We start from the raw sequence: 16,214 nt of genomic DNA on the forward strand, positions 1-16,214 counted from the left end.
ATAAATTTAGTAAGGCTTATATTGTACTATTTATGCTTTTAATCTGTATCGAACATTACATCCCGAGGTTTTTAATGAAATACATTTCTATGGAAATGTTTTAATAAATCTTTATCATATTTTGGGAACAAATTCCACAACACTTTTATTTAAAATGTTACTCTGAGTTTTAAACAAAGCATAAACAAAATCGGTCTTTTCTTGCCATGAAAATGGGGATGTCACAGAAGCCTCAAGGTATTTGGGTGGAAAGTATTATATTTAGGCTGGTTTTCTAGGGGGAATCGGTTCGATGATGATTTGATATGGGCAATCTGTCAGGGAGACAGACCATCTCGAAACTACAGCTTCTAGATGGAACAGATGTGATCAGGTTGCAAGGAATTTGTTCATCTTTGGGTTCTAGAACCCTACGAGGCTTGGTTTCAATTTCCTTGGGAAGGATGTGGTTCTCAGGTTTGTGGTTGTGTTGCTCAAGTTGTCTAGTATGTCAGGGATGGTGATGCATGATTTCGAGGACGAAATCGAATCTAAGTGGGGGAGAGTTCTAACGCTCTATTCTGAATTGACTCCTAGTCTGTGGTTGTGGCTCAAAGGTCGGTCATTATATGTATTATGGCTCTTGGGAAGGTAAGATCTAGGCCCTTTTGGGTGGGGGTGATGTATTAGAAGTGATCCGGCTGTTTGGTTCGTGTTTTGGAGCCTAGAGGTATTTCGGTAAAGTGGCAGTTTGGGCTTTTGTGGAAAATGGATTTTTGTTCGGAAGGTCTTAAGAAAGGTTTGAGTTTTTAGAAGTATAGGGCTTCTCGTCACCTTTCCGTGGATATAAGGATCGTCGGAATCGGGCTTATAACGAAGAAGTTATGGCCTTTGGAAGTTTCGTGGTTTTCAGGCTTAGCCGAGTACACGAGGTGTACATAAAGTGTACGCAGGGAGTACTAGAAAAAAAGGTAGTACGTTGGGCGTACCTTGGATTACGTTGGGAGTACTAACCAGGAGGATCACGAATGTTCCTCGGAGTACATTGGGCGTACCATACATACGCTCGACGTACTCGAGTCAGATCAGAACCCTATTTTTGGGTGTTGGACCCTATTTAAACTCCTTATCTCATAACCTAACCCTAATATCTTCAGCCTCCACCCCTCTAAACCCTATAAATCGTCTTATACCATTCATGGTGGCATTTTGAGCTTATGGAGTCCATTTTTGGAGTGTTTGGCCCATTTTCAAGAAGGTGTAGTTAGATGCAAAGATGGAGATCAAGAAGAAGCTTATGGATCTGGCTTTTGTGACTCATTTTTAGCTTGATGAAGGTATAAAGTTTTGAAATTGACCATTGAACGCTTAGATCTATTATGTTGAGTTTTTGGATCTTTTGGTCCGAAGAATGGAGCTTTATGGTTCCAAATCCGTTTTTAGGCTTAGGGTTGCCACCCTTGGTGCTAACTAAGTCCCTAAGGCAGAAAGCTTCCATCTTGGAGGTCTTAATGGATTCATGCAAGAGTTATGGTCATTTTCATGGAAGTAGATTGTTATACTTTAATTTTGGGTTCATGTGGGTCATATAAGTCACCAAGTCAGTGACTTTATGGATCAAGACGTTAGGTAGAGCTCAGATCTGTAAATTGGTCCCTTGGTTTGAAGCATTAAGCACTTAATGGATTTTTTGCGTCAGCCGTTTGTATGTTGGGCGTACAATATAGTACACTGCGCGTACAACCCTTTTGCCCAGTACGCTAAGCATACAAAAGAGGTACATTGGGCGTACGCTTTCAAGAGGACTTGGGCCTTAGTGGACTTCGGACCTTTGGCCTTAATGGTTTTGGGCCTGGACTTGCTGTTTATTGGGCCTGAATGTATCTTTGGCCAATACTAGAATAGTTGGGCTTAGTGGGCCTTGTGGCCCAATATAGAAATGTACTTCACATTGTGGGCCTCAGTTTGGGCCAATTCTTGGATTAGGTTGTTGTGGGCTATCGTGGGCCAATTGGGGTCAGGATTATTGACTAAGGAGAATATTGGGCTTTAGAATAAGGTCCATTAGAAAGGTTTGGGCCCAATTTGGAAAATTGGGCCATTGATGGTTTTATTGACATTATTGTGTTGGGCTTTTGTTTTGGTTTGGGCCTTAGTTTTGGATCATATTGGGCTATAGGTAGAATGGTAATTTTACCCCATGTGTGGATTAAGGATTATGGTATGGACCTAATTGCTAATTAGGTATATTGATTGGTATTGATAGCTCGGGAAGTGGACAGGGCAGCAGCTAAGGATTTCTTTCGGGAAGCTTCCACATTCGAGGTGAGTCACCTCACCATACCAATGGGTCTAAGGCGCCAAGGTCGGCCCATTATGCATTATGTGATATGCTAGTTGATTTCTTGTTATGTAGTATGCTGGTTGATTATGTGGTATGTGATATGCTAGTCGTCTTTGTGATGCTTGCATGGAAGACCTCGAGGGGGTTCCCGAGGCACTAGGGTGTAAGACCTTGGAGGGTTTCCATGGCATCCTTAGTCAAGACCATGTGAGGGTTTCCATGGCATTGGGCTAAGACCATGTGGGGGTTCCCATGGCACCCACAGTAAGTCCCTGGAGGGTTTCCAGGGCATCCTTATATGTTTGTATGCATGGCTTGTGTGATTGATAAGGTTTATGTAGCTATTACAGCTGATATGGATTATGTGATTATGTGGTTTATGTGGGGTATGCTCTGGGGAACTCACTAAGCTTCATGCTTACAGTTTTGTTTATGGTTTCAGGTATCTTTGTTTTGGAAAGGAAGGGCTCAGCTTGATCGTAGCACACACCCATGTTTTCCGCAATGAATGATTTTGGGATGAACTCTGATAAATGTTTTTAATTAACAATGTTTTGGAATGATTGGAATAAATGATATCTAAGTGTGGGTTATATTAAAAATGAAAATTTTGCCCCGGATTTTTGGATCGTTACAATAAGGACCATTTTTTCCATAATTTAGTAATTTGTGCTAAAGATGGAAATACCTGATTGGATGGGTGTTACATATAGTGGTACAAGAGAGAGGGTAGGAGGAATCCTAGAAGCAACATCTATGAAGAGTAGTTGTAGATGTTTGTTGGGCACATACATATATGTTAGAACGCTTAGTAATAGTCGTGTGTGGGGACTTGGGGACTTTGGGATAATTCTTGGGGCGAGTGATGATAGATGTGCAAGGTAGTATGTGTTGGATTAATGTCTAAGTCCATAACTATAATTGGTAAGACTTGACCCGACCCGGCATGGTCCATTTGGGTTGCATGGCATCATGCACTTGGATAGACTTTAATGAGAGAAATAAGACACTTATGGTTATTAATATATTATAAGTTCTAGTATATTAATAATAAGAATAATAAGATTATTTAATTAGTATTAATCAAGAATTAATCTAGGATTAATTAAGTGATCAAAAGAAGACTAATTAAATATATGGGTTGATTGTGTAAATCATCCATACTTGTATAGTGGGCTAATGCTCCATGGATAATCAAGTTGGGCTAAAACCCATAGGATGGTCCATGGATGCTCAATGGTGTATTTGTACCCATGGATCATGGAAATGAAAGACCATGTCAATTAGGGCTTACATGGTGTAACCCTAACTATATAAGCATCTTATTCTTAACCAAAATCGGCCACTAGTGTGTGAAGTAAAAGGGCTAGCCGATTTTCATGAGTGTAGTCAAGTCATTCCATGTGTATTTGGTGTTGTGTGAACCATTTGAGGTGTCACACTTGGGGCACTAGGCACTCAAGCTTCATGAAGACTTTCTACACCAAAGAGGTATGTATTCTATCATGCTATAGTCATTGTTTTGTATGCTAGATTAGGATAATACCTTGGAAGTTCTTATTTGCATGTATAATAGAGAAAACATAGATCCAAGGTATTTAGGGTTGCATGTACACTTAGGAGTGTTAAAATGCTCAAAACCCAACAGTATGGACCAGTACTATTTGTAGAATAGGACATGTACGTTGATTGGTAAAAGTTGTAAAGTTACTAAGGAGCTGTTCGATGGGTAGATAATGGGGCATAACATTATGTTTTGACTATAACCTGCTTCTATCTTTATTGCTTGTACGTTTATGGCAAGGTAAGAAGTGGGTGTTTCTAGATTGGTTATGAGTGATTCAGACTTGAGTAAGTTGGTGGATTCAGAGGTATCGAGGGCCTTTTTCGAGGTGGTGCCAGCTTGGGTCGCAAGATTTAAAGAGTAAGTGATCAGTATGATCGATTCGTGGATTGCAGTCTTCGTTAGTGATGGTAACCTATGGCTTGATATAATACTTGTTATGAAATGGTTGTGTATCATCATCTCATGTTCGGGGGCCTTTTACGCTTCAGTGTGAACCTTTTGTGTCATCCAGTGAGGGGTTGTCAGGATTTGATCTCTTAATCTATTACGAACGACAAAAGAAAGACCGTGTCAGGGGATGAGTTTACAGCTCAGTTTAGGAAGGAGCGGATGTCTTCTGTGAATATCAAGAGTACAATTCCAAAGTTTGGATTGGAGGTCCACCAGAGGATGAGAGAGTAGGTGCAAGTTTAGGCACCACCGGAAGCTAAGAGGTTCAAGACTATTGTTACTTTCTTAAGACTTCAGTGGAGTCATGGTTGTTGCGGATGATGGGATTTTATTCAAACATTAGTTTCAAAAAAAATTTAGCAACGGAAGACTTGAGTATTTTTTGAACAATTATAAACTACTTATAACCAACCATTGATCTTCTTGCAATGTTTGGTAATAAAACAAGAACTAAAGAAGAAATAGAGTTTAACAACCTTTATAAACTTTGGATCCTCTAAGGGAGGCTTGGAAGTTGATGGAGAATGAGGAACCTTTGAGACACCAACAAGAATCCAACTTGATTTAAGATGCTAGTCATGTAAAACCCTTAAAACACTTAAGTTTGAAGTTCATAAAAAAAGTATGAACTTCAAGAGAGTGTAAATGCAAGCAATCTTCAAGTGTTCTTAACAAAACAAGAGAGAATAAGTGTGTGTGTGTGTGTGTGAGAGAGAGAGAGAGAGGTAGAGAGTTAGGGAGTTTCATATTTTCCATGTGTTAAGAGAGACCAAAATTGAAAGCCTCTAAGCTAGCTAAAGTGAAGACTTAATCTAAGGGTCCTTAACTAGTAAGCCCTTTAGATAAGGTTGTCCCCTATGCTTTCTTCTATACCTAATACTTTTTAATAAACAAAGATCAAAGCCATGCTTTTTTCTCTTCCATTTTTAGAATTAAAAGTAAAAAGATATCAAGTTTTTTTTATTAATTTTATAAGGTAGTTTATAAAATATAAACTTTAAATTTTTGGTAAAAGACAATAAGAATTTATCAATTCCAAAATGATGTGCATGAATTAATAATTCATACCATATGGATTATATATAATGTTACTTGCTAATGAAAATTATTATTTCCAAGAAATAAATAATTTCCAATTACTTATAAGAGTTTATTGAATATTTATTAAAATCAATTTTTAATAAATAATAAATTATATCAAGTTGTTGTCATTCTGACCCATTAGGATCATATGTTAATTAGAAATATCACTTTAATATGACTCTTGAGCATACAAGATCTTTCAATCTCCCACTTGCACAAGACTCATATTAGATTGATGTTGACAGTGGTAAACGTCTAGCAACATTTCACTTCCCCAAACAACATACAATTTCTGTATCATTCTTTCAACACCCATTTCCCATCAACTCAAAGCTACAATTGGTGTACAAGGTAAGCTATCAATTATCCCTTTGTCACACACATCATGTTGAACATGAGATATTGATTGCAATCAATCACATATGGTGTTCAACTTTTGGTAAGGCACCTTAGATGTTTAACTCTCAACAAATAAGAGGAATAAATCCCATATTTACTACATAAGCCTCTTGCATGGTTCATGTTATACCTAAAACTAGCTTTTATAACTGTCTGGTTAAGGATCAACATTTGACCATATCAAAGTACAACACTCCGTACACTTAAGTCCCACTATGTATCTAAGGTGTTAATGATACAAAGATATTACCTTTTAATCAAGTATCAAACATGATAGCGATCCATGAGGTGATCTTGATGTCGGTTAGTTCAATACTAGTTCTCTGATAAGTACCTATGAAACTTGGTTACAACCACTTGACTACTTTCACTTGGTGAAATTCAACCAATCCAATTCATATTAGTCTTACTTTATAATTTCTCCCACTATTATAATCGGCTATGAACTTTTTGTAATAATAATATTATTCATGGATAAAACATGTTAACATAGAACACAACAAGTATTGATGTTATGATCACATCCTAATATATCAAGACATTATATAATAGTTGTTGTCACAATGTTCCAATATCCAAATACGAAATCCAAATCAAAATCCCATTTCTAGAATAATAAAGTCTTACATCTGAAATTTTATCATTCTTACTTAGCTCAAAAAAAGGACTTTGTTAATGGGTTCGACTAAACTTAATTTGTATGAATTCTGTGAATACTACCATCTCTATGTTTGACTTTACTCTAAGTATAGTTAAATATATTGGTGAATATTATTGGTGTTCTTTGTCTCTTAGCTTGATTAAGGATACTCTAGAAGTCATAAAGATTTCTATGTGCTCCTTGAATGGTAGAAATCAAAATATTTTTTCAATGAACTCATTCATCCGATCATATTTGATTTCAACTTCTAAAGTAGTGTATTATTATTTTGTATTATATTGTGTCATTATGTTTTTCTTGGACCTCATTCTAACTAAACTTACTCTTTATTCCACAATGAAGTCATAATCCAATTATAATTCATAATTATATATATATATATATATATATATATATATATATATATATATATATATATATATATATATATATATATATATTGATGTGATTATTGAACATGGTTTGGCATGCGAAATTAAAGATTGCACAATGAACATGGTGATTTTGGTGTATAAGAGATGTATTCAAATATGTATGGTGTTACAAAAAGGGACATAGATCTACATCTACATAAATAACACACACTTACACACTCAACTTTTACACCTCTCAAGCACACCTCCATAAGTGGTATGAACCTACCTTATCTAGAGGTGTTTACATGTCTCTCTCTCACTCTCTAACTCATGTCACAAGGCTAATGCACCACATGCAAGAGGGTCCACAAAAGTCAAACCATTTACAAAGTCATACATGGATAACTTTGTACCCCAACATTCTCCCCTTCAAAGTTAGGAATGGATGACCCACTTCAAATCTTCCAAAATTGAGCAACTACGCGATCCGATCCTCAAGCGTGACACATTTTGAGATGAACTTCAAATAATCAATTCTTCCATGATTCTTCAATTTGGGCTCTAGGATGTGAGACCATACGAACCGAGCATCAACAAACTATCAAGAGCTACTCAAACTCCAAATAATCACCCTAAAGTTGAGCATAAAAACACACCTCGAAAATCTTCAATAAATCCAAACCCATCTCGACCGAAATCACTTCCGAATCTCCAATCAAATCATTTTATAATCTTCAAAAACTCATGGTTACTTCGGTCTTCAAGTTCGCGAAATATGAAAAATTTAACTTTCGACCTTCCCGTTATCAATTCATTCCAGTCGATATTCACATGAACGTTTACCACAAAGACTTCCAATTTTGAAATCAATTTCAAGAATCAAACAAAAAGCGTATCAACTGTCATCGGTACCAAGAATTCCAATCCAAGCAAATTCGAAATTAACCACCAAATTAGACTTGATTTCAAGATCTATAGCCCCAAAACAGCTTATATTGAACAATTTCAATCTCCAATTCACTGAATCAACTCCAGAATATCGAATTTGAATATTTCACAGTTTGACTTTTCAAATTCAAAGAACCATAAACACGAAATTAACGATTCTAATGAGCATTTTCAGATCAAAAGGTGTTCCATTAATTGTTCTTCATCAAATCCATGTTGTTCTTGACCATATTCATCCAAATCAAAATACCAATTTCCGATTTCTTCACTTGAACTTGAACAAAATTGATTTTGTCATAGAAAAATTATATGAAATCAATTCCCACTTGCAGATTAACAAACAACAACCATTGATTATTAGAAACGATGGAATGAAAACGAAACTCAAGAACAAGATGAACCAGTTGAGACTTACGAATAGTAGTAACGCACATCTAAAGCACACAAAAACGACGCAATCTTGATCAGCGAATTGAAGGAATCGAACTAATTTGGGTGAGGCTTTGGGCTTATATCAGTTTATTATCGGATTAAAAGAATTATATGGGCTCAATAGATTGTGAGCAATAAAAGATTTGAAAATGGATCAAAATCAAATTGTGGGCTCAATAATGATGGACAGTGATATCAGATCCAGAACACACGACTTTAGGATATTAAACAACCATGAACAGTAACAAATCTAATATGAGTTTGGATTAAATTCAAACGAACAATTTCAATTTGAGAATCAAATTGAACAAAAGAATAAGATTAGATTGGGCTTTGATCAACGAAAAAATTATTGGATCACAACAAGTGGGGTTTTCAAGAAAAAATTTGATCCAACGAATCAAAATGATCAAAACTCAAGAACGCAACGCACGAATCAACAAGATTAAGAAAGATCATAGAGAGAGACTCCCCAAAAATGCTCCAATTGTGACAAATTTAGCCAAACCGAGAATCGTTTCTTTAAAAAATCATGTTGATCTTCAAAGACCCGCTCTAATACCAATTGATGTGATTATTGAACATGGTTTGGCATGCTGAATTAAAGATTGCACAATGAACATGGTGATTTCGGTGTTTAAGAGATGTATTCAAATATGTATAGTGTTACAAAAAGGGACATAGATCTATATCTACATAAATAACACACACTTACACACTCAACTTTTACACCTCTCAAGCACACCTCCATAAGTGGTATGAACCCACGTTATATAGAGGTGTTTACATGTCTCTCTTTCACTCTCTATCTCATGTCACAAGGCTAATGCACCACATGCAAGTGGGTCCACAAAATTCAAACCATTTACAAAGTCATACATGGATAACTTTGTACCCCAACATTCTCCCCCTCAAAGTTAGGAATGGATGACCCACATCAAATCTTCCAAAATTGAGCAACTATGCGATCCGAGCCTTAAGCGTGACACATTTTGAGATGAACTTCAAATATTCAATTCTTCTATGATTCTTCAATTTGGGCTCTAGGATATGAGACCATACGAACTGAGCGTCAACGAACTATCAAGAGCTACTCAAACTCCAAATAATCACCCTAAAATTGAGCATAAAAACACATCCCGAAAATCTTTAATAAATCCAAACCCATCTCGACCGAAATCACTTCCGAATCTCCAATCAAATCATTTCATAATCTTCAAAAACTCATGGTTACTTCGGTCTTCAAGGTCGCGTAATATGAAAAATTCAACTTTCGAATTTCCATATAAATTTCTCCCCCGTTTTATAATCGAAATTTGCTTATAAAACAAACAAGGAAAGAGAATGTGCTTTATTCGAAATTTTTCGTGTCAAAACTCCCCCTTAACACATGGCATAAACATTTTGCTTCAATCCGGAAAATCCAAAAAAATCTTTAATTTTTAGCTTCGTTCACGGACCGCCTTTAACAAAATTTCTCAAAAATGGGTAGAGATTGTCAATTTGAAAATTCTACAGTGACCCAGTGCGCCCAAAACAGCCAAAAATGCGAAACTCTCCCCCTTTTGTGAAACTGGGTAGAAAGCATCAATTCGCATAAACTGCATGGGCCTGAAATGAATATTTTTCACCTTTTCAGCAAAACCAGTCCATTTTCGAATTTGGGCAAAAACTGCCAAACTTTCAAAACTTCAGAGACTGATTTTGAAAGTTCTGCCTTTTGTCCTCCAAACATTCGAAAAATACCCCAATTGTCGAAGTTGGGTATGTTGTGCCAAATTGTTGAAATTTCAGGGACTATTTTCGAACATTCTTCCTCCTTTCTTCAAAACTAACAAAAATTGCCCAATTGTTGAAATTTTATCCAATCTTACGAAAAACTACCAAATTATCGAAACTTTAAGGTCCATTTACGAAACTTTTGAGTTTCTTCTTCCCCAATTTTGTTTCCCAGGCAACGAAAAGTCTTCCTTCCCTTCGTACGAAATAATACCACAGTTAACGAAATTTCATCTTTACTTTTTAACGAAAATCTTTGCTCTGCTTCACTTTTGTTTCGTTAAATCAGAGCACCAAATTAACAAAATTTTTTAGTCCATTTTAACGAAAACGAAGGCATGCGAAGCCTCTGAATCTCGTCTGAACCATTTAGTCTCTGAATCAACTAAAATCTTCGTTAGTAAGCCAACTCAACACAAATCATTCATCATCCTTTAACTCATTGCTAACGAATCCTTTAAAACACCAAATATCGATTCAAAAAGCGAACTTCCAACAATTGACCAACAATACTCAAAATCAACAACCTTCATTTTTCAGTATCATCTTCCCAGTTCATTAGCCAAGTCGATGTTTGTTTATCTACAAACCATTGACTTTATTCGCTTTTTATCAACAGCGACTCGATCTCAAACCATCTTAACTAACCATCGACACAAAGCCATTCACGATTCAAACCAACAGCTTCCGAATAATCCAAAATCGAATTCCCAGTAGATACACACCTTTGATTCATTATCGCCCCAATATCACCAAACCAGTCTAGCGTTCGTTCTTTAAAATCCTTTTACTCCAAATTATCAAAACCGAGTCATCAAAGTCTTCGGCCATCGACCTTCCCATTATCAATTCATTCCAGTCGATATTCACATGAACATTTACCACAAAGACTTCCAATTTCGAAATCAATTTCAAGAATCAAACAAAAAGCATATGAACTGTCATCGGCACCAAGAATTCCAATCCAAGAAAATTCGAAATTAACCACCAAATTAGACTTGATTTCAAGATCTATAGCCCCAAAACAACTTATATTGAACAATTTCAATCTCCAATTCACTGAATCAACTCCAAAATATCGAATTTGAATATTTCACAGTTTGACTTTTCAAATTCAAAGAACCATAAACACAAAATTGACGATTCTAATGACCATTTTCATATCAAAAGGTGTTCCATTAACTGTTCTTCATCAAATCCATGTTGTTCTTGACCATATTCATCCAAATCAAAATACCAATTTCCGATTTCTTCACTTGAACTTGAACAAAATTGATTTTGTCATAGAAAAATTATATGAAATCAATTCCCACTTGCAGATTAACAAACAACAACCATTGATTATTAAAAACGATGGAATGAAAACGAAACTCAAGAACAAGATGAACCAGTTGAGACTTATGAATAGTAGTAACGTACATCTTAAGCACACAAAAACGACGCAAGCTTGATCAGCGAATTGAAGGAATCGAACTAATTTGGGTGAGGCTTTGGGCTTATATCAGTTTATTATCGGATTAAAAGAATTATATGGGCTCAATAGATTGTGAGCAATAAAAGATTTGAAAATGGATCAAAATCAAATTGTGGGCTCAATAATGATGGACAGTGATATCAGATCCAGAACACACGACTTTAGGATATTAAACAACCATGAACAGTAACAAATCTAATATGAGTTTGGATTAAATTCAAACGAACAATTTCAATTTGAGAATCAAATTGAACAAAAGAATAAGATTGGATTGAGCTTTGATCAACGAAAAAATTATTGGATCACAACAAGTGGGGTTTTCAAGAAAAAAATTTGATCCAACGAATCAAAATGATCAAAATCAAGAACGCAACACACGAATCAACAAGATTAAGAGAGATCATAGAGACAGACTCCCCAAAAAATGCTCCAATTGTGACAAATTTAGCCAAACCGAGAATCGTTTCTTTAAAAAATCATGTTGATCTTCAAAGACCCGCTCTAATACCAATTGATGTGATTATTGAACATGGTTTGGCATGCTGAATTAAAGATTGCACAATGAACATGGTGATTTCGGTGTTTAAGAGATGTATTAGAATATGTATGGTGTTACAAAAAGGGACATAGATCTACATCTCCATAAATAACACCCACTTACACACTCAACTTTTACACCTCTCAAGCACACCTCCATAAGTGGTATGAACCCACGTTATATAGAGGTGTTTACATGTCTCTCTCTCACTCTCTATCTCATGTCACAAGGCTAATGCACCACATGCAAGTGGGTCTACAAAAGTCAAACCATTTACAAACTCATATATGGATAACTTTGTACCCCCAAAGAGTTAGGGTTTGAGCTAAACCCATGAAGTGAGGATATTAACAGGTAAATTTGGAAACTTTACCCTTAAAAGGAAATTTTCAGTATGTATGTGAAGTATGAAGCTCAGATATGAAGATTAAGGGCTTAATCCATTGAGATGAAGCAATAGATTGAAGAGCTCGGAAAGTTGATTGAGGAACTCGAAGAGTTGAGTCGATTTGTCACGACTCTGTAAAGGGAAGAACTAGACGAGTCTGAGGAGGGGATCGACGAGTTGACTCGTTTTATCACGACTACGAGTGGCAAGGGAACTCGGCTATTCAGGGGGATGACTCGGCGAGTTGAGTCAACTCGGAGTGTTGAATTTGACTTTGACTGAGCGTTGACTTTGACCTTGACTTGGTCTTTGACCAAGGTTGACCTGTGAAGGGGTCTTGAGAAAGGAATGGTATCTAAAGGGTTGTTTATGTATAGGGCGTAAGTAGAGTCGGTTGCAGGAGCAGAGACGTTCAGCTATTTCACCTGACATTTGAGTTGAGTTTTCTCCTTTAGGAACGGGTCTAAGGCTCCAATTGTAACATCCCTAAATTCTCTGATAGTTTTGAATCCTCTCTTTTAGTATTATTTTGTCATTTGTAGTCCTTGAGGTGGAAGAGTGAAACCATGAGAAGCCTAAGGGCTAAAGTTCAACTTTGGGATCAAGAAGTGTATGCTGAGCGTACATAAGGGTATGATGGGCGTACACTTATGTACGTTGGGCGTACTCACGACAGATGAAAACCCTAACATTTAGGGTTTGGGTGTTAAATAAACGACCTTGTGAGCTCATAACCCTCTTTTACCTCAGCCTCCACTTTTTAGAGCCGTTTTCCCCAAACCCTAATCCTTCCCTTGAGTGTGTGAGATTAACTGGGTGCTTTTTAGTAGTTGGAGAAGAAGGTGTTGCATCAAGAAGTTGGAGAAGGAAGGAAAGCTTGTAGATCTGAGGTTTCTTTGTGCCCTAGAAGCTCCAGAAGGTAAAAAGCTTCAAACTTTATGCTTGTATGATATAGATCTAGCCATTCTAGCTTTATGGAACCATTTCTTGTCCCAAAAGTCCCCAGTTGGTGCATCCATGTTATGATTTGTACGAAATGAGTTGCCCTTCCAGACCTTAAAAGAGGTCCTAAGTGATAAAAATGATGTCCCAATAGCTAAATATGTCTCATGCATGGAGTAGGAAGGTCTTAATGGATTAAGACCATGTATTAAGAACTTTCTGGATGTCCAAAGTGATAAAGCTCAAGACTTTATAGTTCTAAGGCACATTTGGTCGATGGATCTGAAGTTTGGGCTCAAGTGCTTATTAGGGTTTTGGTGAAACCCCACATACGCCCAGCGTAATTCCTGTACGCCCAACGTACGGTGTCAACCAACCCGATGGCGGTCAACATGGAGCAGAAGTACGCCCAGCGTACCTAAGGAGTACACCCTGCGTACGTCCTCTGTTGGGCTTTTGAAAATTAGGCGTCGGGTTTGGGCTGCTTTTGGACTAATTTGACTTGGGCCTTTTTAGGCCTCTGAATAATTGAAGTTGGGCCAGTTTTGATAAGAGATCCTATGGTAAGGCCCAATTAGAAAGTTAGACCTAAAATGGGAAAACTGGACCATTTATGGGCTTATGTATATGGACTTTTGGATAGTGAATTGATATTGGGCCTTGGGCCCAAATTAAAGGAAAAAGCGAAATAGACTATACGGATTCTTAGTCAAGATTAGTATTCCCACATATTAATTTAATATTCGTTATTTTGGATAGTCCGGGATTTTTGGTGAGACAGCGATTTGGGAGTTCGATTCATCAGTTAAGATCGACATTGCGAGGTGAGTTATCCTCACTATATGAACAAGGTCTAAGGCACCAATGTCAGCTCTTATCGGATTTGTATCTGGGTTTATTTCATGATATGTTTATTGATTTACATCCTAGTAGTTAGGATAGTGTTCTGCTTAGTGACCTGGTAGGTCGGTATCCTGGTTATAGGATGGTTGTTATGTATCCTGGTTATAGGATGGTTGTCATGTTAGTGATCTGTTAGATCCGTATGATTATCTGTACATGATATCTAGTGTATGATATTATGTGCACATGTTAGTTGGATTGGGGAATGGGTTGAGGCATATCCTACTTTGTGTTGTAGGCAAAGATACTCACGGCGGACTGGATAGACTGCAGGCCCGGACAAGGCATACTAGTCAGGCCGAAGGCCCGGCGAGTGGTCCAGATAGGCTGAAGGCCCCGAGAGGGCATTCCAAACGTGCCAAAGGCTCGGAGAGCGGTCTAGATAGACTGAAGGCCTGCGAGACGGTCCAGTCAAGTTAAAGCCTCATTATGCATGTTGTTTGCTTATATGTTTATATGATATGGTTATATCTGTATGGCGTTGGTATTTTGGGGGTAACTCACTAAGCCTTCGAGCTTACATTTATCAATTATTGTTTCAAGTACTTCTATTGATTGTCGGGAAGGCGAAGGCGTGACCATACAGCTCCTCTTATTTCATGATTTTATGATGTGATTCTGGGATACTCTGACATTATACCATTTTGAAAGCAAGTTTTGTAATAATCATGGGTTTTGAAATGTTTTACAAAATTAAAATTTGGCATGATTTTTATGGATGTTGCACCAATGTTGGCCCGTTTATGTGTGATAGTAGATTTCGGGGTAAGGCCGGATGTCGGGCAGTGCCCAATGTAGGTTTATATGTTTATATGTTTCCGGACTTCGGTCTGATGCTGAGGAAAGCCCGAGGTATGTTTTATGCTTGATGTTTTCGTGATTCTTATATGTGTTTATGTTATATGTTTCCGGATTACAATCCGATGTCGGGGTAAGCCCGAGGAATGTTTATATGTTCATGTTATGTGATTATGTTTTGTGTATACTTGATATCTTCATATGTATACCGGATTTCGGTCCGATGCCGGGTGGGGCCCGATACCGGAATTCGGTCCGATGTCAGGCAGGGCCCGATGCCGGACTTCGGTCTAATGCCGGGTTGGGCCCAATGTAGTGGGCAAGGCCCAAGTTATGTGATTATGTGTATGGTATGTGGTTGCTTGGGGAGTGTAACGCCTCGAATCTCGGATACCAATTTATGGTTATAAATTCTCATGAATTCAAGATCTACTCGACGAGTTGGTTGCCTGACTTGTTGAGTAGCAGCGGGTTTGGGCCACATGTTAAGTAACCAAATCGCCGAGTCGGAAGAGTGACTCAACGAGTTGGAGCTGGAGGGTGAAACCCTAATTTCCGGGGTTTGGCACCCTATTTAAGGGACCATTAGCCTCCCTTAGTTCTTTTGCAGCCTCTTGAGAGTCCAGAAACCCTAATTCGTGTATGTGCTCCATATTAGTGTAAATTTCAAGCTTGGAAAGAAGACCTTGATGCGAGAAGCTTGAAGATCAAGAAGTTGGAGGCAAGAACGTTTGTGGGTCTGAAGTCTATCTCAGCTAGCTTCATTTGAGGTATCATTTCATGATCTTGGCCTCATTCCTTTCTAGATCTCTTTGGATGAAGTCAGGGCTTCTTGGCTTGGTTATGAAGCTATTCTTGGGTATGAGCTCAGATCTAAAGTTGTAACTTCATATCTGAACTCTCTTTGATTTGTAAGACCATAAAGCTATCAGCATTGGCAAGTATGAACCCCTCCTTAAGTGTAAAACTCCATTTCAAGCTTGGTTTTTTTCATTTTGGGTCATTAGAGCCTTGCATGCATGTAAAGTTTGCAACTTTACGTGATAAGCATGCCTTGGGAAGTTGGATTTGCAGTATGGAGCCTTAGCATGGCTTAAAAAGCATCTGTATGGATGAAGGACTGAAGGGACTCGGTGAGTCGCATGGTAGACTCGGTGAGTCATATGAAGATGG

Source organism: Lactuca sativa, chromosome 9 (assembly GCF_002870075.4).
Source record: "Lactuca sativa cultivar Salinas chromosome 9, Lsat_Salinas_v11, whole genome shotgun sequence".
In the NCBI taxonomy this organism is placed as follows: Eukaryota; Viridiplantae; Streptophyta; class Magnoliopsida; order Asterales; family Asteraceae; genus Lactuca; species Lactuca sativa.